Source organism: Anas platyrhynchos, chromosome 3 (assembly GCF_047663525.1).
Source record: "Anas platyrhynchos isolate ZD024472 breed Pekin duck chromosome 3, IASCAAS_PekinDuck_T2T, whole genome shotgun sequence".
NCBI lineage: Eukaryota > Metazoa > Chordata > Aves > Anseriformes > Anatidae > Anas > Anas platyrhynchos.
The window spans coordinates 115,297,464-115,318,995 of record NC_092589.1 but is presented as its reverse complement, the minus strand read 5'-3'; the positions used below and the strand labels follow the sequence as shown (position 1 = coordinate 115,318,995).

The following is a 21,532-nucleotide window of genomic DNA, read 5'->3' as shown; positions in this document are numbered from 1 at the left end:
AATTAGAAATTCTTTTTTAGAACACTATCTATTTTCTTTAAGATCAAAACTCAAACGTTATTTGAAGACATAGAGACATTATTTTAACAGGTTTTAAAAACTTGTCCTGAGCAAACGGGTGTGGATTACCCTTTTATTTTTTATTTTTTATTTTTTATTTTTTACCTGTATCAGTCTTCAGTCTCTACTTCTTTCTTTCTTTCTTTCTTTCTTTCTTTCTTTCTTTCTTTCTTTCTTTCTTTCTTTCTTTCTTTCTTTCTTTCTTTCTTTCTTTCTTTCTTTCTTTCCTTCCTTCCTTCCTTCCTTCCTTCCTTCCTTCCTTCCTTCCTTCCTTCCTTCCTTCCTTCCTTCCTTCCTTCCTTCCTTCCTTCCTTCCTTCCTTCCTTCCTTCCTTTCCTTCTTTCTTTCTTTTCTTTCTTTTCTTTTCTTTTCTTTTCTTTTCTTTTCTTTTCTTTTCTTTTCTTTTCTTTTCTTTTCTTTTCTTTTCTTTTCTTTTCTTTTCTTTTCTTTTCTTTTCTTTTCTTTTCTTTTCTTTTCTTTTCTTTTCTTTTCTTTTCTTTTCTTTTCTTTTCTTTTCTTTTCTTTTCTTTTTTCTTTTCTTTTCTTTTCTCTTCTCTTCTCTTCTCTTCTCTTCTCTTCTCTTCTCTTCTCTTCTCTTCTCTTCTCTTCTCTTCTCTTCTCTTCTCTTCTCTTCTCTTCTCTTCTCTTCTCTTCTCTTCTCTTCTCTTCTCTTCTCTTCTCTTCTCTTCTCTTCTCTTCTCTTCTCTTCTCTTCTCTTCTCTTCTCTTCTCTTCTCTTCTCTTCTCTTCTCTTTTATTTTCTTTCTTTCTGTGTTATTTTTATTACAGCAAGCAGTGTCATGGCTTTTGCCAGAACCTAGCTGAATCCTTCATGCTGATCCCACTTGCATCTTTAGACATATTCTGGCATTATGGAAACAGAAAATTGATGCTGCATTCTGAGGCTGGCATATAGGGAAGATCTTTTGGCTGGAAATGGCAGGGTCCCAGTTTGAGGAGCCTTATAGGGGGCTTGAACTGTGATGTTACTCTGAAGGGTCAATGTGATGTTAAGCTGAAGTGTCACTGGGGCCATGTGGGGACAGGGCTGAAGGAAGCATAGGAGGAAACATTTACATGAAGTGTTAATGCTCCACGTATGTGTGATGTGCCTTCCTGGAGTCAGGCACATGTCACCTGAATGGGACAGCTTAAAATGAGCAATTTTTATCTACAGCTAATAACATGGGCTTCTGGCTGCAATTTGCTTCTTATGATATCATGGAATTTTTTTTAGTGCAAAGATACTATGACAGTACAGACAAAATGTTGGGGCAGCTGTGGTCTACTGGGTACAACAGAGAAGTGGGTCCCAATTCTTTTAATTAGCTGTTTAAATTCACGTGAGGAAAATCTCCAAGAGACACAAGTCAAGAGCATCTCTAGTGTGACCATCTGGAAGCCAATGTAATTTTCACTATTTGCAGGCAACTAATGACATACTTTTTTTTTTTTTGCAAACACTGTCACCTCCTGTCAAACATCTACATCTGTTTTGTGAACAAGTACAATTAGAGCAGGCTGACAAAATAAAGCACATTGAGCCTCTGCAGGTCCAGCAGAAGTCTCTAAAAATCAGGGTTTGATCCTGTGACCTCTGACTTTTACCACTGATGGCAGTATAATGGGCTCCACAACGAAGATAACACTTTCCTGGCTTGGTGGTGCAGTTTGAGAATTGTGGCAAAATTTGATTATTTAATAGCAGATACAAACAATTAGAAGGCACTTTAATGGGTGGAAGAAACTGGTTTCTCACCTGAAGCAAAGCCTTCCCAAAACCTAGAGTGTGTGGCCCTCCAGTTTTCGGAAGGAGGGGGGGGGAAAGTCTTTTCCCCTCTGTCCATTCATTCCTGTTTCTTCTCTCCTTTACTGCACGTCTATTTTGCTCACACTAAATAAAAAGACAAGGTTGCTTTCCTGGGCCTGCCAGGAGAGTTTAAAAAAAATCCTAGAAGTGCCACCAAAAGGATATGTAAACATATCTGTCTCTTGGATTCAATTAGTAGAAAGAACTGTGGAACCAAGTGCATATTTAAGGCAATCTAATAGCCTGTGTCATGATGAAGTCTAACACGCCAGTTTGCATCTGAAAAAGAGAAAGGACATCTTCACTGTCAAAAAAAAAAAAATCCAGAGAAGGCCATAAATGATATTTTTTCTGTTGCCAGTTCATCAGTTCTCATTTAGCCAGCCAATGCAACAAAAGCTTAATGCAAAAATGTACTGCAACCTTCTTCTACCCCTCCCTCCTTCTTCTGCTCTCTCTCTTCCCCCCTCTCTCTCTCTGGGATTGGCTTATTTAAAAACTATATTTCTGCCTAGGCATTCAAAAATGCTGAATGCCTCAAGCAAACTAGTAGAATAAGCATGTTTCTCTACTGTTTCTTGGCAGGGTCCACCGCCTGAGTCCTGCTTTAAATTAAAGCACATGTGGCTTGAGTTTAGCATTATCATGAAAATGAAATTACCACTTTAGAAAAGTCAAGTTATTTTGGAAGTGAAAACTGCAGGTCAGAGCCCACCAAAATTCCAAAAACTTGCTCGAAAAATGTCTTGTTGAAGGTTCAGAGCTGCTGCCGTGGACAGTGCATCAGTCTGGGTCCTGATTTATAGTCTTCTCCTTCACGATTTCTTATACACTCTTGGGAAAACCTTACAGACCTCGGCTCTTTGTCACTGGCTCCTTCTGCAGCTCCTCCTCTGGAAAGGGAGAGAGAAAAAAAATCTATCAGAAATCAGCTGCATTGACCCGAGGCTCATCCTATTGTTTTGAAGTCCTTTTGAAAATTGCCCAGGCACTGGTAAATACAACAAAGCCATGTTGAGTTGCTGGTTGTTTGCTCAGCTAAAACCCCTCTGTACTGTTACATTAATTTTCTTGCTGGCAGCCTAGCACCGTGTGGGGAGCAGACTGGAGTCCACACTCCCCTGGCTGAGAATCAGTTCTCCTGTGCTCTTTGTCATGCCCAAAGGTTTGAGTGGGTGGCAGATCTCATCTCGTGTAGCAACACAGTGGTTTGAACAGGGTTTGGGTTTTATGCTTGTGTGTGTGCACATGTGTATATTTAGAGTTTGGTTAGTTAATACTTACATTAGCTACATATTTTTCTTTTCCTCTGGCTTGCTATCATTCAAAACTAAATATGTCAGGTCAAAAATGAAAACAGATATACGTCAAGTCCCACTCCTCCTAACAAGAATGCAAGAGAAGTGGATATTGGCATGTCACATCATGGTAGTAATGAGTCTGTCTATAAGATGCTGCTTGCCAGAATCTGAACGGCACCAAATGAGCTGGTTGTTAAAGGAATATTGTCAGAAGGGCTGGATTATTTTGCTCCACGACATTGATTTTATTTTATTGCAATTCCATTGACTTCAGTGGAGTGAAGCCAGTCTCTGGGTGGGTTGGGAGGGAGGAGGAGTCAACCTTCAACATGCCAAAGAGTTCAGCTGAAGTTGGAATGGCCAGCATGTTGTATAATCCTGTGGAAACATGTACGATGATTGTGCAAATGGAGCTGGTAATCTGGCTAAGAAGTCAAGCCACAATAACTCACCCTGTTCCCTACACACACAAGCATGTACACTCATACGTACAGAGAGAAAACTGTGTCTGGAAGAAAATAACTCCTCAGCCAACAGCTTTAGAGACAGTTGGAAGAACAAGGTAATGGTGGGTGCCAAGAAAATTTTCCCCAAGCTAAGAATTACTAATACTGTCTTGCCTTGCCTGTTGAGGTTTGCCAAAATGACTGAAATTGGTGGTGAAATGACTACTGATTTTCAGTGAATGTGGGTCAAGACTTCATCCCTTCAACGGAGCATTTAGGAATCCTTTAGTAAGTGCGTATCCTAAGTTTAAGCCAGCCCACCTACTGACCAAAGAGTTGTAGTTTTACCAAAACATTACTATAATTTGGTAGGCAGTCAAGGGCAGAGTCTAGAATTGAAGTGCCTTTGTGTTGGACTGTGAATACTACCACTGGTCTCATCTGGCGATGTACTTCTCCTGCAACCAAAGGACTGGTCCTCAGGCTCCTGTAGAACTACTTTCCCTCCAGACACATTCATTTTTTCTCCTACCTGTGTGTCTTCTACAGGGATTTTTAATAAGAGAAATCATGACCTGGCTTTCCAAATCACCACAATTACCAAAGGGAGAATTTTCTTTCACAGATGGATGCAGGGCAAGAGGTATGGTTTTGTCAATCACAGTGCCTCAGGGGCTGGAGATGAGGAGAAAGAGCATTCAAGAGGTGTGGAGGGATGAAATTCATGGATGGCGACAGCCTGGGGATAGAGCACAGGACTTCAAAGAAGCAAAGAGGCAGCTCTGGGGCAGCGGAAGGGAGTGACTGAAGTCGGAGGGTCTCAGAAAAATTGTTGATGGGCAAGTGTATGCTAGTGGATATAGCAATCACCTTACATTCAAATGAATCATGGCTGTATTTCATTTTGATCAGCGCATGTGGAAGAGCACCTATCTTGAGATTGGAGGGGATGGGCAGGTGAGGGATCCAGATTAAAGGCTACTGGGGCAGGGTGAGGGGTGGCAGGGAATGAGGATGCATGCCTGCGGAGGGGCCTGTAGCTTTGCTCTGTGGAGAAGGAAGCCCAAGAAGCACTTTGTTGTGGCACAGCAGGGATCAGTAGAAGGTAAGGAACAGATTAGTGCGTCACCATATGCCATGCCCCCATCTCCCTTCCTGAGCAATTTTCACATATTTGTGTGCAGGATCTGTTGCCCTAACTTGTCTCCATCCACTCACATCCCAGTGTCTATATTTACCCTCATGAGTTGAACATACTGGTTAGACATTAGGTAGTTTTCCAATGCAGTGGTTATTTGAAGCTAGGTGTTATAGGTCTCCTAATGCCAACAGAGCACTCCTATCCAAGTTCGTAGAGCACAAAACATGCAATGAGTGGCCACCTCTACTCAGGTGAACCTCAGATCAAGCAACCTGCTCCTGTAATAAGCTATATATATATACATATATATATTTATATTAGGTAAGGAAGATGTACAAGTTCCATATATGAAAATTTGATGCACCAGGTGGGGAAAAATAAAATTAAAATAAAATAAAATAAAATAAAATAAAATAAAATAAAATAAAATAAAATAAAATAAAATAGATCCTGCAGATAGTTATTTGAAAACAGGAGCACAGGTAGCAGCAGCAATATAAAAATTAAATAGACAGATAGAGCTTGCTAGCAAAGAACTAGAGTATAAGGCAGAAAGCATCACTATTTAACTTTATGGCTTTTTGGTCTCATTTCTTTAAAACTGCGGATTTGCTCACCTCATCTCAATAAAACCAGAAAGATCAGGAAAGGTAAAGGCATCTGACAGAGGGTTGCAGAACTGTGAGTGTTAGCAAATAAGAAACGATTGTTTTCTGCTTTGTGGAAGAAGAGGGGTAGAAGACACTACATGAAATCATCAGGCTGCAGGCTTGGAATAAAAATAAGTATTTTTCTATCAAAAATGTGATCTCCTCGTGGTCTTAGATACACTGAAAAGACTGCAGCCTCTACTTCAAGAAACATCTCTGCTGAATAGTCTGTAGGATGATGTGTGGGTATAGTAGTAAAATACATATATTCTCACCCTTCTAATTATGAGATTTAACACTTGCTTTATCACAGAAATAATAGGGGGTCCCCTTAAATATAGCTACCCATAGTCTAGTGCACTTAGAGTTAGTGTGGAAAGTCCCACATTTGAATCCTCTCCCTGGCTTTTGACTCAGTCTTCAGTCTTCTTTTTTTTTTTTTTTTTTTTTTTTTTTTTTCTCCCTTCAGAGTGCTGCATATCTGCTGAGCCATACTCTTCCCAGAGTACATCTACAGTGTCATGTTAGCTCATGCCTCAAATTAGCACTCTGCCCTGAACTCTCTGATCATCTGTGCCAGTTTTAAGCTTATTCCCTGACTCATGTCTGCAGTGAGCTAACTGGCTCTCCAGGCAGAGGAAATTCAGGAATTCAGGAGCGGGAAGGTAGGTGGGAGATGATCTTGTCTAGTGGTTAGTGTGTGCACTTGAAAAACCTGCTTGCCAGTTATGGCTAGTATATATACAGGAATATATATATATATGTGTGTGTGTGTGTGTATTCAATATATATATATCCTATAATATACTAACATAAAATATATGTAAGAAATATTTAAATATTTGTATTACATATTATTTCTTAAGTATATAATATATCTAACAAGGAGGAAAACTGAAGGGAGAGAAGAGTTATAAACTCTATGCCTCAAAATTGTATAGACCTTTTCCACAGCTAAAGGCCAGGTTTCACCTTTGCATTCCCATGTCACACTATGGAAAATGACACTAAACCCTAAACAGCCACACTGAGGGACAGAACTTCAACCTTACCTCCTTCTCCTGTGCTCACTTGGCTCAACATTCAAAGGCTCCTTAAAGCCACAAGAAGGTCATAGCTCTGCACACAGTCCTTTCTCTCACAGAGGGGCTGTGGGTCTTTTTCCTCTGAGAAAGCCGTAAATCAGAGGAAGTCAGTCCACCGGTGAGATCCAGCTTGTAGGCTGCTATGTAAAGCCAGTGCATAGCCCAAAGGCCTTGGAATTATTCTAGATGTCTGTTGGGATGGGATTCTGGTTCATATTAAGACATGTCAGTGTGGATAGCAACCTGCAAGCTGATCTCAAAATTTCAGTTATAGCTGACAGAGATCTCACAGGCAGAGTCTGTAAGATCAAAACAGTAATTCAGATGACCAGACCTAGGTATCTTGACCTGTAAACTGGCTCCCATCCTGGCTTTAGTGGCTCCTACATTTCTGAAGGATATATATGGTTTTGTAATGTTAGATTACAACACTAAAGCTCTCAAGAATCTAAATTTTGGCAACAGACTCTGGAAATTGCTTACTTAGGCTCCTTTATTGATTTAACCCTTAGCCTCTCTATCCTGTATTCCCCCCCTTTTTAATAAGGTGACAAGGTTACTTCCTTTCCTTTATGGGATGTAGCAAAGATAAATATAGAAACATTTTTTTTAAGCTTTTTAATACTATCATTCAAGGGATTTACTTTATGTAGATGTCTGCTAATGCTTGGAAAGGAAACTCATGCTGGCAATCCAAATTGAAGAGAGGTTAGCTTGACTAGGCTAAAAAGTAGACATAGGTACTGGATGAGATGCAAAAGAGAATGGTGCCCAGTTTTCCAGTGCACCAGCTGAGACTTACCCATATGCTTCTAGGTGATTATTCACATCTTGAGGAAAGATTCTTCCATCTTTGATATCAAGTTGCCTTCCAGTGCTCTTTGCAAGAAAAAATCTCTCTTGCTCCCAGTGAAAACAATGTAGAAACATACAACACTTTTCATTTACAAAGATAAGAGTTATATTTTTCTCATTAATCTTTTTTGTATGCCCCAGAATTCAACTGCTCTATCTTCATACTTATTGTGTAAGTGTGAGAAAGAAATGTATAAAGACTCCAGTATCTCTTATTTGGTTAATGCCCTACAACTATTTAAATAAGTCATTTGATGGCTCTGCTCTTCATGATTGGTTAAGCTATTTAACATACTTTATTGCTTCCATGATTTATTACCTGATGAGGACACTCAAGAAAGTCTGAGAACCTCTTTGGGGTTTATTGAGCTGGTACATATTTTATGCTTATTTCAAATAAATCAATGTCTTTTACAGAATAAAAAATGGGAGCATTGGAAAGAACATTGAGGAGAAATATTCCCGGAGCTTTGTATTCTGCTTCATGAATAAAGCATGAGGGCTTCATTAGCATGAAAGTATGTATATGTGAACCTTTAGGTCCCTATTAATCATTTTGGTGACTAATACATGAACTCAATGATTCCCATAAGCTTCTCTAAAAGGAACCATAACACACACACGCTGTGTGAGATGGTTCCCCGAAGGAGTGTATAAAATAATGTCTCAGATACCCTAAGTGTAAGAATCTTTTGACAGATACTTGTGTTGTTTAGCACATGCTTCCCTGCTCCACTCATTACATTTCACACAAGCCCACTGAGAAATAAGACAGAACATCCCCAACCCTTGTCTTGTTCAGCTGGCACCTTGGTCATTCATCACCATTTCATGGTTCACATCCCTCACAAGCTCTACTGTGGATTGAACGAGAACAGGCCTGAATTCTCCCTGAATGAGGAAAGAGAAAAATATATGATGTGTGTTGATCCAGAACTTCACTGTGAAGTGCAGTATACAAGTGTGAAGTGCAGGGTGCAAGTACTCCTGCAGACAGAGCTAAGGTTTCAGGATGATTAAGTCATGACTCTTAATCCAGCAATCAGTGGACTGTGAAGTCTTCAGGCACCATTGTGAGGATGGAGAAAAATAAGAATCCCTGATGCTCTACCTTGTGTTTAACAACAGCAGGGGTAGCAGGTAGAGAAGTGCTCCCCAGGTGTTTTCTGGAGTGGTCATTCTCAGAACAGGCCAAGAAGGACAACTCATGGTAGTGCTGAATCTTCTTTCAAGAAGTCATTGTCAGTCTCCTCCAGCCTTGTGTTGTCTGCAAATGTAATGCACCTACTCTGCACTTCACAGCCTGGATTGACCTCTGTGGAAATCTCTTGACAAGCAATATCTTCTGATTTTGGCAGGTTCCTACTTTCTCCACAGATACAATAATTCTGACAGTGTTACACCTAACCTAATTTCACCTGGACTGTATCTCTAGTTTGCTTTTGAGAATAACAAGTGAAACAAAATTGCTTATGAAACACTTCATTTTTCCCCAATCAAAAAGACCTGTTTTCCTGTTTTGAAAGAATACTAGATTGGTTTATTCTTGGCAAATCCTTACTGGCTGCTACTCATCTCCTTAGTATTTTCCATGTATAATAATTTGTTCACTTGCTCATTCCAGAATTTTTCTGAGAATAAAATGTAAGCTGACCGACCTATGTTTCCTTGGCTTTTCATCCCTTCTCTTTTTAAAATAGGCACTATTTCCAATATCAGTTTCTCATTTCTGCCAGAGACTTGTCAAAGATAATTGCAAACATTTGTAAGATTGCTTTACCCTGCTCTTTTCGGCTATGTCTGCTTGTGCAAGCACTGTGGTGCAATTCAAGTGGATTAGTTGTACAAAACAGTTAGTTCCAATGACCACACTCTGCTTCTTGTTTTTTTCTTTTTCTTTCTTTTTTTTTTTTTTTTTTTTTTTCCTCAGACTAGCTCTACTTTGGTGCCAAGGACTTTATGCTCATTAGCAGCTACTAATTAACACCCTCAAAGCATGTATTCCTGTTTAGTTTCATCATGAACTCTAAGCCTGCCTGGAAATCCAACCAGAGCATGGTAAATGGAACTGATTAGATCTTCTCTAAAATTGCATTCCCCATCCAAACTCACGGAACATGGAGTTTCATCCTCAGCATCCTAGACTGGGGTTCATCAGACTCAACCAATACACAGATATGTAAATAATAAATGTTCCTCTTTGTTGATCATCATTGAACTTTAAATGAAATCTGATTGAAAAGGTGTTAAGCATATCCATGTTGTCAGCATCATCTGACAACACGTCTTCCTCTTTGTTGGGTAATACAACAATTTTCCTTGGTTCTCACCTCACTGCTGATGTATTTATAGAATGATTTTTTGATTGACTCCATGTTTATTTCTACTTTAATTTCGTTTTGTATTTTGGCCTCTGTTTTTTTTCCTAATGTGTTTCTGCCCTTGTCACATACTCATCCTAGTAATGTGCCCTCACATCCACTTCCTGTATGCATCTTGTGCTTGAAATCTTCCAAGAGCTCGTGCTTTAGCCAAACTACGTACTCCTGTGTTTCTTATTGTTCCTCTGCATAGGCAGAGAGTTTATACCAGAGCATGAAGTGGGACACGATGATCACTTAGGATCCCTTCCAGACTTCTATTTACATGATACTATGATGCCTTTCTTTGTGATGCCATAACAATTATTTATTAATATTGCTGGTATATTGCTCCTTGGAGAATCATAGTCTGTTCCAGTAAGGCTGTTGCTTACGTGTGCAGGAAAGGAAGCAGATCATGAGCTGTGTCCAGATCTGCAACAAGACTGCCCAGAACATTTGGGTCATTCAAGAATAAAGTAGGATGGCATGTACAGCCACAAAGCTGTGTCTGCAGAACAACACTTCATAGCTGGTTGTGAATAACTATTTTCCTTTCCTTTCCTTTCCTTTCCTTTCCTTTCCTTTCCTTTCCTTTCCTTTCCTTTCCTTTCCTTTCCTTTCCTTTCCTTTCCTTTCCTTTCCTTTCCTTTCCTTTCCTTTCCTTTCCTTTCCTTTCCTTTCCTTTCCTTTCCTTTCCTTTCCTTTCCTTTCCTTTCCTTTCCTTTCCTTTCCTTTCCTTTCCTTTCCTTTCCTTTCCTTTCCTTTCCTTTCCTTTCCTTTCCTTTCTTCTTATATTTTTTCTGTACAGAAGTTGTTCTGAGGACACAAAGTTCTCGTCCAGAATCAGAAGTCATGTCTTGTGTTACAAGAGTACGGGAGAACTGGCAAGACACGCAGAGCCCATGAGAACAAACTAACAACACAATGGATTTGCAATATTTAATCAACTTCTTGGTGATCACAAATCTTGCAACACATTCCAAAACTACTAAAAACGCTATACAGAAACCAGCTGAGCCAATATTTAAAGCCTTTTTAATTTAACAGAACCCATTTTTTATAGTATCCAGGATATGTTTCTGGCTTTCCTACTTGTCACATGATCTCCTGTCCAGATGTGCTGGTGTATATCTAGGAGCGGACCAGCCAAACCACAGCACTTTCCTCCTGCTTGTAGCGCGTTACTGTAATTCAACCATACTTCTCCCAGCTACAGAAGCACTACATTAATATGTGGTATAACAACAATAACACAGGAGGGGATAAAGCTAACCATAACTTTAAGTATGTATCTAAAAATAAAAATAATAATAACAACAGAATGACCCTATTCAAAGAGGTTAATTTGTGTGCAGAGTATAACATCCAAATACACAGTTGTTTTGAAAACTTCCCCTTTTTTCTCACCTGCAACTGAAAATTTGCACTGAGGAGATGATTTCCTGCAGCTTTCTTCAGGAAATTAACTGTTCCCATTGTTTAGATCCCACGAACTGTACTGTGCACGCAGACAAACTCATGGGCAGCCAGCTCAGGTCCTGTAGGTTTCTGCAGCTGTTTTTCTCAGTGGCCACTGCCATGCAGGCCGAGAAGGGAATTCCAGGCTTGCGGGTTGATTATTAACTTGGTTAAGCGCTGGCAGCATGCTCAGAATTAGAAAGGAAAGGCCTGAGGGCTGATTCTTCCCTCCTGTTCATGGGATAACCCCTCTGGGCTGATGACGACCTCCCAAGGCAAGGGCCGTATCCACACTCCCCCATGGAAAGTTAATGGGATTCTTATGAATGGCTCCATTAGGAGTCGGATTGGCTCGAGGCCAAAGAAATCAGTGGAGTGGCTTCTGATTTACACTGGGGTAAGCATGAGGGTGTATTAAATCCATAATCCTTGTCCCCACAGCAGCCAGGAACTCAGCAGCTGGATCCTGCAGTGCCACAGAAAAACCCTGCTAGTGTCAAAAAGCATCAAGGGCCTCATCTGTGTCAAAAAGCATCGAGGATGCTGACACAGCAGCATATCAGGCAGTGCCGGAGATGAGGAAAAGCAGGTTCAACCAGCTTGGTCCTAAACTATAATTTCACCTTTGCATTCTCGTGTGCTTTCGTGGTTTGCATCACCCCAGGATCTCAGCACTTCATCTTGTAGATCATTACGGTGACTTCAGAAGGTGGAGTGATGTTATTTTACAGAAGTCCTAGTTCCTCCTGCCTGGCTTTTTACGCTCAGCTTAGATGGCAGAGGAGTCTAGCTGGCTTAGATACCTCCTGCAGTCAGTGCTGAAAGAGACCACCAGGAACTCAGCTGCTTTCTGTGGGCAACCTAAAGCAACCTAAAGTGCTGGAGATGTCCTGCCATGGACGGCAGGAGTCTGGCTAGTGATGCCTGGTCACCACAGAGAGGAGCAGAAATGTTGGAAAAACTCCAGGTGTCCTTTTCCCCACTAACACGCAGGGCCTTACATTGCCAAAGGGGAAGATGAAGCTCTGCAAACCAGGGACTAACAGGTTTCTACGCCCCATATGCCCCAGAAATACCACTCCCTACAACACCTGTCTGATTTAATTATTATTATTTTTTTTCTTCTCTTGCTCTTCATCTTTCCTGATTGGCCTCCATCAGAAAGTTCTCAAGTCCTATTCGGCTCCTGTCTGAGCACTGATACTGGAAGATTTATTTCTCTATTTTCCCATGAGGAGATGTCACAAAAACTCATTGTTCTTAACAGGGATTTGATGTAAAGGGAAAAAAAAAAAAAAAAAAAGAAAGAAAGAAAAAGAAAGAACACACCTAGCTTTTTGTGAAATCACTGACATTAAAACACCTCCTGGTTTCCATTTATTCCCTTAATAAAACAATTTTTAAAAGTCTTTCACTCACCATGCAGCATTAACCTTCAAGCAGGAAGGGGATCAACTGCTTTTATTATTTCAGCAGCGTTTCCTAGTTTGGCTAGGCAGCTAGTGCTAAGAGGGTGTGTGTGTAAATATACATTATAATCACATTACAAATCACTGCCAAGGAGAGCAAACACAGACTAAAGTATGTCTGCAATCAGAAAAATTGATTGTAGATCCAGATCCTGCAGTGCTGGATGGAGTCAATGGGAAGGTGCTTCCCAACTTCAATTTGTAGAAATGTATACAGAAAGGTGGCACCTTTGTGGCCAATGTGTCTCCATCCCTCCCGTTGTGCTTGTATCGTTACCTTTACCTGGCTGACCAGCTACATTTATTTATTTATTTATTTATTTATTTATTTACTTACTTACTTACTTACTTACTTATTTGTCTATTTATTTATTTATTTATTTATTTATTCGGCTTTACTGATGCACATGTTACAGAATCAACAAAGCCTTGGGAGAATAAACTAGAGTCCATTGTGCCTTTGTGCAACACTAATTAAAACACAAGTTAAGTTCCTAAAATAGAGTCACAAAGATTCTGAATTCATAATCTTTCACAAACTAGCAAAAAGTCATTGAAGACAAATTTCTGACAAATAATGTGGTGCTTTTCCAAGGATCTGAATTCAAAGATCTTCCAAAATTGATGCTAAATATTTTTTTTTTTTTTTTTTTTATCATCGTGTGGGAAGCACGGTGCAGCAAAGAGATGACATGGGATTTCAACTTGTGCTATAGCTTGATGTGTGAGGTAATTGAGCAGCCTGAGCTACACAGAGGAGACTTTGCCAGAAGAACCCAGAGACATCTCTGGCTACACACACCACCTCAGAATGTAATCTAGGTTGTAGCTTTAATTTCAGAACTGATTTTGCTCCTGATGGAAAGGTTTAGCCTAACCTTGAGTAGAAGTAGGGTAGCATGCAAATCATGAACTTCTGAAAATGAGAAAATTCATTTCTTACATCATCAGCCAGAGCATACTAGACACACAAAGGTTTGGGTGGTAGTGAAGGCATTTGTCATTGAGAGCCAACACCATGCTTGAAGACCTCTTGCTACTACATGACAAGTACTTCATAGAAACTGCTAAAAGTAAGGTCCTTTCCCCATAGAAGTGATGGTCCAAAGGAATGTCTCCAGGAAGGTGTCCACATGTACATTATGGAAAAGGAGAAGGGAAGGTGGAGAGCACCTTCCAAGACCCTGGTCATATCTTTTAATCATAATTTGTTTAGAGGATGGAGTTAAGGCTGTTGTGCATGGCTTAGGTAAGGGAAAGCTACCTTCTCTGAAATTTCAGGAGAGCTTCAGCTCTGTGGAGAGGGGTGACTTAGCACAGCAGGCCTGGGAAGAAGGCTGAGGTAAGGGGACAGCCTGGGAAATGGCATCAGAGAGAGCTTGGCTGTTGCTGTCAGCTGCAGCTGCTTTGGTGAGATGAGGGGGAGGTTACTTCCAGAGAGAAATTCAAAGGCCTGTGGAAGCTCAGAGATGATTTCTTCAGCTGCGACTTTTATTAGGATACCATGCACCCATAAATCTAGCCAAAGTAAGCGTTATATAAAATTGAATTAACAAAGCCAGCTCTCCCATACACCAAAACAAACCATTGTGCTGTTCCTTGGCCAGTTTCTCTCCCTTTTCCATCCTCCTCCACCTCACTCCCTGCCCCAGCTCCACCCCAGCAGATTGTCCCTGCACTGGATGATGCTCAAGTTCTCGAACAAAATCTTTCTGATGGTGAGTCAGGTACAGTGCCTTCTCCTGGCAAAACAGCCCCATGTGAACAACGCTGCTTTTGTTAACATTATTTTAATTTCCTAAATCCTACTATTAAAAAAAAAAAAAAAAGAAAAAAAGAAGATGGGTCCTAAAGGTATTTGAAGGACATCAGCCCTTAGTAGGAGATATTTCCTTACACTGTCTGAAGGATAGATCCAGTGAGGGTGAGAGCATGTTTCGAAGGAACTGAAGCAAGGGCATTACGTAAGGTAGGAAAAGGGATATCCCCACAGGATCCCTGGCTATTTCTGAAATCACTGAAGATTGCAATCAAAGGAGGACATCTTTGCAGATGATTTGAGAAACATTTATAAAATCTGTCATACTCTTTTTTTCTTTTTTTTTTTCTTTTTTTTTTTTTTCACTCTCTTTTATCCCACCCCTATCTCAAACTGTTTACATGTTCTGATAAAGTGCTCAACCAGCATTTCAAAATGACCTGCAAAATTACACAAGCAAGGGAGCAAAGCCGGGGCTGGCCGGGCTGCAGAGAGGCTCTCTGAACTGCTGAGTCTGTTTTGTTCAGGCACATGGTTCAGACCCAGAAATGAGAAAAACAACAGCAGGATCCCAGACCTGCCATGGTTTCGGCTTCTGCAACCCTTTGCTCTCTGCAAGTTGTGAGGCATGGGGGAATTGTGGCTGCAGGCAGTCGAAACTCTGTTTTACCAATCCAGCACAGTAACCAGCAGCCCTGGCCAGTTTGTTTTCCTGTTTGTTGAAACCCTAGCCACCTGAATTTCTGAAAGCTCCTTTTAAAGAATTTTGATGAATGACATTTACATGGGGGTTATTTCACATTTCACATTTGTGGGCACCTCCACATTCAAAACAAAGTATTTTCTTGGTAGTTAGAGGTAACCTTTATTAAGCTCTCCCACGAAAGAATATTCCTTCTTGTTCCCTGCATTTCTTTTGCAGTATGATCTCACTTTAGATTACCAAGGGAGCCAGATGCATCCTGGATAATTTAACTTCATACAAAGTGTCATTTCCCTGTGATCTCTATTTGTACCCAAGTTGTTGATACAGTTCAACATTATCCAGTGCTTAAAACAGGACCAAATCACATCTCTGCACTTGTGAAGACCCATTCTACTCTGGAAGATAGTTATATACAAAAGAGGCTCAATTTTACACAATAGATACCCTGCTCTGAATTTAATGATGGTGATAATATTCTTGGTTCCCTTTGGCTTTGCACAGGTGATGCTGGTGAGACCTGTTGGGAAACTCCTCCCTGGTACCAGCATGGTTTGAGGAACTCAATCCTGTTGATTGCACACTCTGTACAGTGCTTTACACACACTCTGACTCTGTCATGGTGCCAGATGCTCCAAATAAAGAAGATTTTTGAAAAAAAAAAAGTGAAATAGAGTTGTCATAGTGGTGAACTTAAAAAGAAAGGGTGATGAGAGAGGAAGGGAAAAAATCCATGCAAAATTTAGGAAGTCCCAATATCATGGTATGGTACGGAGTTTCAATAGGAATCAGAGATTCATGATATTACATACAGATGAACTACAGCCATGCTGTCGGGTCTGCACTCACATCTGCAGTGGTCTCTGTCTTTTACCAGAATTTTTACCACTTTCAGTGAACAAAACTGTTGATACCACAGTGAAGTGACTACTTAATTTTAAATGGTTCTTTCTACCCTCCTCACTGTACATCATGGATTTGTCTGCAGCCAAAAACACATGTTCTTTTAATTGAATTCAAAGTGGAGAAGGAACCAGCAAGGGTTTGAATTACAAGTGGAAAAAAAAAAAAAAAGGGAGTTTGCAGTGAGGCCAGTTCTGTGACTCTTACAACCCACTCTCCCAAATCCCTCACTCCCTCAAAAAAAAAGTTCAAGGGTTTCACTTGCCCCAGACTCCGCAAAGTTCAGCCCTTCCTAATTTAATCACTCAAACTCTGCTTAACTGCAAACTCCAGCATGTTCACAGCTTTCTGTAGATGGTTATCACATCCCCTTTAGCCATTGTTTAGCCAAGCTGCATACACGACATTCTTTTAATCCTTGTAAAATCAATGGAAACCAGCTATCATTTTTGACTGTGCACAGAAAAGCATCTTTTCCCAATGTTATCAGTGACCCACGACCATTTATTAGCTGTTTTAGCCATCCACATAAATCCAGTAGAGGGAGGCATTACACAGATGTGGTTCTTCGGCTGAGGAACTATCTTCAGATATTTAGGGTCAATAAAACGAAGTAAGGTCACAAACAACCAAAGCTCTGTCTGTTTTTGTGGCCAGGTTGGTGGGGAAAAGAGAGAAAGTTTTTAAAGAAGGGGAAACATGCTTCCTGGGATGGCAAAAATTAATCTCCCAGTGTTAGAGGTGTTAAAACAGGGATGAAATTACTGTCAGGAAGGGCACTTGGGGGAAAAAATAATCTCTGATTTAGACATTCCAGAAAATATGTGGAATAAAGCTTTTCCAGGAAATCCATGCATGAAATCCATAATGTCTCATGTTGATTTAGCAGATGTAACTTGTGTAACTCCACATGTAATTTTCTCACCCATATAGTGGCCTAAAAAAAAAAAAAAAAAAAAAAAAAGGTTAAAATGCATCCCTTTTACTTATTGCGCCTGTTCTCCTTATTTCTGCTCTACCAGTCTAGTTATAGCTCTGGTAGCAGGAAAAGTTGTTATAAGGCAGGACACTTACGCTGCAATGTGTATGCTCCCACTGGGAGCCCACAGAATCAAGTTCTCATTACGAACTCTATTTTCACCTCCCACATTGTGAGCATTGGAATAGAAAAAAAAAGAAGTCTTGGCCTGTTAGAATATAGAATTTCATCCTGAAGAGAAATGAATTGAAAACTAATTTTCAAGGAAGAGAAGCTTTCTATCAGCAATACCATTATTTCTTATTATTGGTTTGTATAGCTTTAGCACCTGGAACCTCCAGCCAATATGAGACTTTCTCATTGCTGGTTGCTGCAGGCTAACACGGGGGAAAATCCCCTACTACCAGGAATTTACACACTGAACAGGCAAAGGAAAGGAGCTAGATTTGTTCCCATTTTACAGATGGAGACCTGGAAAAGAGAGACGTTAAGGCACTTGTCCACGTTCACGCTGCCAGCAATGGAACCCAGATCTCCTGAGTTTGAGTCCAATGCTTTAACCACAAAACCCTCCTCTCTCCAGTTTCAGTGTTTAATTAATGATGATGATGTCTGCAGCTTCCTCTTATCAAGCCACCCTTTCATCAATGATGATATTGTGGTTATTCCCCTGCTATGTGTGTGGCTGTCTTCCAGTTACATTACCAGCTCCCGAAATCATGTTCACAAGCATAGAATTTGCTGATCTTTCCCAAGTCCCTTCTTAAATGTGAAGCCAAACTTTGCTTTCAGTGCACACTTATTCTATATTATTGAATAGCATAAAACAGTAATGGTAAAACTTCTTGGGATACACAGATTAACTGAGGTTTCTGTTACCATCCACATTACTGTCTGAAGTGTGAGGTCTGTCCCTTCCTTCCTATTAGCAGTTCATAATTGTAATCTGTTTTCTAAAGCACTTTAAACATCAGAGGATAATAACCTCCTTCCTTCATGCCATTTCCAGCTAAACTGGGAGATAAATATCACTTGGTCCTGAACGTTTTTCAGGCATTGGGGTGTGATTCTGTGCCTATTTTGTCAAGTCCCTTTACTTCATGTTGATATTTCTCTCTTCTTTGTGAGCATTCAGGACAGGGCTTTGTAGGGAAGTTTTCTACCACCTTTCTCTTGTCAAAACCAGCTTTGAGCTCATGAGACAGGTTGTAGACATCTCCATCAGTTTTGCATGAAGAGGAATACACTACAAGGGGTGTCAGCAACATTATTTTTACTGACATTGCATGAAGGTGAACAAAAGATACCTCATGGTGTCATCATAAGTGGCTTTGCTTCATTATTTAGCTTATTTTATTTTATTAGCTCTTTTTGGGATAAAACTGCAGTCTGTGGGGATGTGAAGAATGTGTGTCTGTAGCTCCTCTCAGTGAAACAAATGAAAAAAATTAGCAAAGTTCATTCCCCCATGCGTCACTCTGTGTGCTCATATGAATGCTTTTTACTTATACTCAGTCTCAGGTGCATCAGTAACAACATGTTATTTTACACCAGAAAGTAGATTGGGATTTAAAATTCATGAGTGAAGTCTCTTGTTACTGTATGAATAAATAAATAAAACAGGCCAAAGATCAAGTCAAGTGTCTGGGGAACATCCCACGAAGGCACAGTTCAAATAGTCTCCAGAGCCAGGTGTCCATGTCCAAACACCTGGTTGAGAAAGACCCTTGATCCACACCAATAATCAGACAGCAACACTACCTGTCATCATACTAGTTAGCATGGACAAAAGGCATTGTGGCTTATGTACTAACAATGTCACAATCTGGACAGTCATATTTCAGAGCTTATGCCTATTCTGTTGCCCTTTGAAATGCAATGACATAGTTTGTAGCCTCTGTTCCTCACCTTACCTCAGCATTCATTTCTGAGTAAGAGTAGGAAAGAGTGGGAAACTTGTGGACCTTAACTCAGCTATGAGAGGTCCTATTGGGTAGCACAAGGTAGAAGAGAATGTTCTCCTTTTGAGTGTCAGCTTCCTGCCTCTGTGCTCTAGAATGATCTGATTTATCCTCCATTGATAGGTAGCCAAGATAACTAATTCAGATGCAGCTGTATGCACACGATCATGTGGATTCCTACCCTTGTGCCTGGCTCAGACATCAAGATGAAGCAGCAAGACGTGTGATGAGGTGAAATGAAGAAACAAGGGAAGTGGCATCCTACACAGACATTTGTCCACCAGAGACCATTGGAAACCATTTTGAGGGCTCCCAGCCAAGACACCGGGCTATTCAGTGTTTCCGTTATTATAAATCTGCTGCTAACACATCACATCTTTTTTTTTTTTTTTTTTTTTTTTTCCTTGAATTAATGCCATTTAATTAATATATTCACTTTTTATGAACGGGAAATATTGGCTGGGGTTCCTATGGGAAGCATTCGGTTTCTTAAGGTTTCTAGGCTATTTCGTCTGAGCAATTTTATCTTGTAATTTTAAGAAAAAAAAAGGAGATACTCAGTCTGGCCTTCACTGCTGCCAACAACACCTGGCAGCCTGGTTGCATATGCAGAAAATCTCATCTGTCATCAGTAAAAAGTCAATGCTGCAGTCAACACTGGGGCAGTCTTCCTACCCAAGATACTAAGAATCCCTCCAGAACAAGGGAGGTAGAGCTGGGCTCTTTGTCAGGGTTCATCTCTTCCTGTGTATTGGTTTTCATCTCTTTTGACAGAAAATAAAATTTGTTCTAGTTCGTTGGCCATTTGATCATCAACTTGTGTCTAGGTCTGAGATTGGCTCACTCCCAAGGTTTCAATCAAAGCCAGAAGACTGAGGGAGAAGGAGAGCGGGAACAGCCCCTGTAAAGATCCTGTCATCCAATTTTGCAATGTTCCAGAGAAGGAAAAAATTACTTACTGACCCCTGTGGTTACCAGCTTATACCTTGAAACATGAAATTTGATTACCTTTCTCCTCTAACTGGTCATCAAATAATCCCACTTTTTTTTTAACTCCAGCCAAAGTATTTGACTCACTGGTCATCTACAGTATGAATCCATCAGTCTTGTCTGTCCTTCATATGTTTTTTGTACTTTTGCATCTGTTTGAGCTCCAATTTAATCTTAATGCACTGCTGCTTGGCAGCACTCGTGACACTCGATCGTGCATTAATTGATCTTTGGACATAGTCCTTCCCCATCTGCTTCACTGATTTGTTCCATTCAATTTCACCAAACACTTCTCACAACAAATTGTACCATAATTTCCTCTGCTGAAGTTCAGCATCCTTTGTGTTTGACTCCTGGGTCTCTCCATAGTTCTAATTACAAACCTGGAGGATTTAGCTGGAATTTTAATGGTAATATAATATTAAGTCTTGAGCCAAAAAAAGTACTCCATATTTTGGAACTACCACGAACTGAGAGGCAGATCAGGGCTTTAAACACAAACGTACAAAAAAATATTTAAGGAGACTTATCCTTAACATTTTTTTTTTCCTTGACCAACTCATTTTATTAGGGAATGTTTAATTTGTTAAATCAAAATGTTCAGATTCCTTACAGAGAAAAGACTCAAAAAATGCAGTGTGTATGTCATGCCAAAATGTTATTCCAGAGTTTGCCACCCATTTGTATTTCAGTAGAAATACTTGCCTCCCACTCTTTGGCACTGTCTCAAAACACTTTTTCTCAAAGGAGGTGCTGAAAAAGCATCTGAGTATTAATTTGTCTTTTGTGGGAGGTTTTAGTGTTCTAATAAATCACTATAAATCACAAATCAGGCTTTAAATGGGAGACTTCATAAGCCACTCTCACTGTGTAAGGTTGTGAAAATTAAAAGTTTAAAGCAAATGTTATCTTGATGTGTTGTATTTAAATGGCCCCTAGCAGACTTACTGGACTACCTTTGCCAGTGTCTGACCTTTTCTTCCAAATGGTGAAGGAAAGCTTGGTGGCCATCTTCTCCTACATTGATTGACATGGTTCAAAGCTCCATTTGTCGAAGGGAGCTTCTTCAAATACCACATTCAAATTTGTTGGGCAGTCTTTTCCACAGGGATATCATATCCTTACAAGCATTGTCAGTAACTTATCCAATGCCTGATTTGAATTTAAGATTTTAAACACTGCATCAGCACTTCTTATTCTAATATCAGCTACATAGAATTCTATACATGCAGCTCTGAGTGTTTCAAAACCCCAGCCAGACACATAGCAATAGTGTATATTTATATGGCATTTTTCTTTCTAAGGTATTTTTCTGAGTTGGATACACCAGCCATGTGTAGGTAATTATCAGTAATCATCACTAATTGTTTTTACAACTTTTTTTTTTTTTTCTTTCAATTTTGGCATCTACTTTGAAAGGGCAGCTTAACATGAGCTCATCAAAATGTAGACTTTGTGAAGACAACATTTCTGAATAGGCGCTGTATAGGGAGCACAGTGAAACAAAGCATTCCAAACTGGCGTGTGGCCAGGACAGCAAAGTCATTGCTACAAGTCATGCGATCTTTAATGCCCACAAAGTGGTCAGGACCTCCGCTGA

At 40.1% G+C, this 21,532-nt stretch overlaps 1 long non-coding RNA gene across 1 annotated transcript; it reads right to left on the bottom strand.

The window, feature by feature from the left end:
• Nucleotides 1-400: 400 nt before the first annotated feature.
• Nucleotides 401-8,920, bottom strand: LOC140002045 (uncharacterized). The gene is made up of 2 exons (XR_011807902.1): nucleotides 7,295-8,920; nucleotides 401-2,762 (listed from the first exon to the last, which is right to left on the bottom strand). It is a non-coding gene; the product is annotated as an uncharacterized lncRNA (long non-coding RNA).
• Nucleotides 8,921-21,532: the final 12,612 nt, after the last annotated feature.